The following is a 3297-nucleotide window of genomic DNA, read 5'->3' on the forward strand; positions in this document are numbered from 1 at the left end:
GTTATGGATGTTTGCTTATGGACTATAGATAATATTCTCTACTGTGAAGTTATAGTCGTAAAAGTCGTAGCATTTACTACAAACTTTACGGTAAAATTGTGCTTTCATTGTCTCACAACGTAAATAAAATTGTCAGCAATACAGTAGTTAGCCTGCTAGCTGATTAATAGCTTTGTGAACTTGGCTAATATTTACTAATATTTACTTTAACTATTTTTATAAAATATAAATTTACGTAGATGTTTATAAAGCTCAAAAACAGACATATTAGTTGTAAGTCAGGATGGCCGAGCGGTCTAAGGCGCTGCGTTCAGGTCGCAGTCTCCCCTGGAGGCGTGGGTTCGAATCCCACTTCTGACAAACCTTTTTTTCTCATTTCAAAAACACACAAAAATATTATAAAAAGTGAACAAATAAGGGAACAATGACATAATAGCGATTTAGGTAGTGTAAATACATTCACTGTTCTCTTCTAAGTGAAAAGTGATATTAAATTGTCTTCTTTCCCTGTTTATGTATTGTTTTGTTTGAGCTAGTATTTGACACTTTTTCTACACTTTTGAAACTTCACATCACTACATGTCCACATTTCTACACTGTTCTCTGATGAAACAGAGATAAAACAAAAGGAAGCTATCTCACTTTTAATTTAAACCCTTTTGGACTACTGATAAGTTTCAGGCATGATCTCTGTGTCTCAGTTCTGAAGGTCTCTAGTTTGTGTCACGATGTACCGGAACCAAATTGTTTTGTGTTCGTGGAATGTGTTGTTTTTTGCATTCCTGATCACCCTTTCACCCTCACTCTCTCTCTCTAGGTTCTTCTTCTGCCTCTTATTATTATCTGGTAGAATAGTCACTCGAACATATGTGATAGATGACTTGTGAAGATTTGTGACCTGTTCCAAGTGGCATTTATCATTCTATATCAATATTACTGTGCGTATATATATTATGCTTTCTGTATCATTAAACTATAAGAATCTTTCACTGAACGATGGTGTTGGTGTGACTTCTTCCCAAGCTCGGTCGAGAGGAATCAGCCAGTGTAGGGTCCACATTCTGGTTCTGTGACTGGTACCGGACAAGAACTTATCAACTACACAAATGTTTCTCAGGCCTGGATGTTAAATTAAATGAATGTTGGCCCGACAGTGTTTCTATGGATTTGCAGGTAGCTCTTGGTTCTCTCACGTCAACAGTGAATCCTTTCCCTAGACATTATTTTTGATCCTCACTTAAACATTTCAATGCACATCAAGTAACTTCCTCTTGTTCTTGGTCTTGTTTTTCCAGTTAAAATATATTGCTAAAATTAGACGTGCATTATCCTTCCAGGAAACAGAAAGGACTTCATGCTAGGGCTTCATGTTGTCATGGTAGGGCTATTGTTATGCCTTATTTACGTGCCTTGTTCAAAGAGCTTTTGCTTGGTTTCAGTTCATTAAAAATGCAACTGCTTGTCTTCTTGCAAAGACTAGACTTTAGGATGACATTAGTCCAGTGCTTGCCTCTATACACTGTATGACAGTGACAACTGGTTTTAAAGTATTGTTGCTTACCTTTTGAGCTTTACATGGTAAAGCTCCTGAGTATATTTGTGAATTGATAGCTCCTTATGCAAGTGCAGGTCTTTGAGGTCTTCTAATCAAGGACTTTTGGCTGTTCCAAGAACAGGAATGGGGGATTGTGCTGTTGCTGTACATTCCCATAAACGTAAAATTTCCTCTGGTCTTCCTCTCGATATTAGACTCTCTGATTCTACGGCCTCATTTAAAAGACGGCTTAAAATCCACTTTTATGTTTTAGCTTTACCAATCGCTATCACAGGTAGTGTGCTTTGTCGTATACATTTCTTGATGATTTATTGCTTCTGTCTGTTGCTGGCGGTCTTGTGTGTCGTGTTATTTTATGGTGTTTTTTTTTTCCTTTTAGATTTGGTTTGAATATTTTATAGTGAAACACTTTGAATCAGAAACAGAATAACCTTTATTGCCGAGTACCGTGAGTTTACATGTACAAGGAATTTGCCTTGGTGTACTGGCGCTTAACAATAACATGAAAATACGAGAAATAATTTAATATTAATAAGATAAACAAGAGAGAATATTATGAAAAGGAGAAGCATAAAAAAACTTTGAGCATTTTAAGAAAATAAAAATAAACACATTAAGTGTACATTAGTGCAGGATGTGCAAAAGTGGGCCAGTGCAAACACTCACAGTTGGAGTAAAAAGGTTCAGTATAGCAGTCTGAAACAATGTGGGGTTGTGCGTCAATGTAATGTGTAATGTTCATGGAGGTGGATAAGAGACTATGGTGGGTCCTGAGTATTGTTAAAGTGTGATTATTAGAGAGAAGATCAGCCATAAAGCTGAAAATAAACTAGTTCGTTAGTGATCTTTTTGGACCTGTTATGCGAGAACACAAACAGGAAATAAAACAAGAAGGTTCAGTTAGTGCATTTAATAAATATCCTTTTACATTTGGTAAACACGTTTATCCAGAGCGACTTACATTTATCTCATTTATACGCCCATCAGTGGCAGCTTGTCAGTGCTGGGATCTGAACTCATGACGGTTCAAATCAACAGTTCAACATCTGAACCACTGAGAGTATGTGTGTGTTCCTTTTACTTCCGTTTCTAAATGCAATGTTTGTAAACAGCTGGAATGAAGGAAGTTCAGTTTTCTTTATTTAGAAATGAAGAAGAAAACTTGACTTTGATTTTAAAGTCCATAAAGAGTGAATGTTTGAAGACATATGAGCAGGCTACTAAAACTTTTCTCATTAGCATGTCTCATTTTTCTCATTACAGCACACCTTCATCAATCATCAGTCAAGTTATCAGTCATGTTTCCCCACAGTTATGAACTGTCACAGACATTCCACAGCATTAAATGAAACTATAAACTGATCAAATATATGATGAGTCGTTGCTGTGGTATAAGAGGAATAAAACATTTTGTTACGTAGGAATTATATCGGAAAATAATCAGCTTCAGGATGATAACAGTGACTCCGCTTTATCACACCACCCTGTCATGTTTTATTACTTATACATATCATTTATTAGAATATCAGGCTGCAGAGCTTCTTCATTCATCAGATTACAGTAAGTCTCTCTCCCAACTCATCAAATATTGGAGCATAGGCACAAGCCTTTAACATCATATTTAGCATCAAATTATTTTAATGAACCCCTTCCTATGAGACCCGTTCCCTATAAAACAAGCAAAACAACTGCAGCAGCAAAACAGAAAACAATGAAAGCAAAATGAGAGCGTGGATCAGAAG

General features: G+C 36.3%; 1 non-coding gene across 1 annotated transcript; it reads left to right on the forward strand.

Moving 5' to 3' along the window:
• Window positions 1-277: 277 nt before the first annotated feature.
• On the forward strand, window positions 278-360 carry trnal-cag (transfer RNA leucine (anticodon CAG)). The gene has a single exon. It is a non-coding gene; the product is annotated as a tRNA-Leu (tRNA).
• The last annotated feature ends 2937 nt before the right edge of the window (window positions 361-3297 follow it).

The sequence above is a fragment of the Ictalurus furcatus genome, chromosome 29, assembly GCF_023375685.1.
Source record: "Ictalurus furcatus strain D&B chromosome 29, Billie_1.0, whole genome shotgun sequence".
NCBI classification, from domain to species: Eukaryota; Metazoa; Chordata; class Actinopteri; order Siluriformes; family Ictaluridae; genus Ictalurus; species Ictalurus furcatus.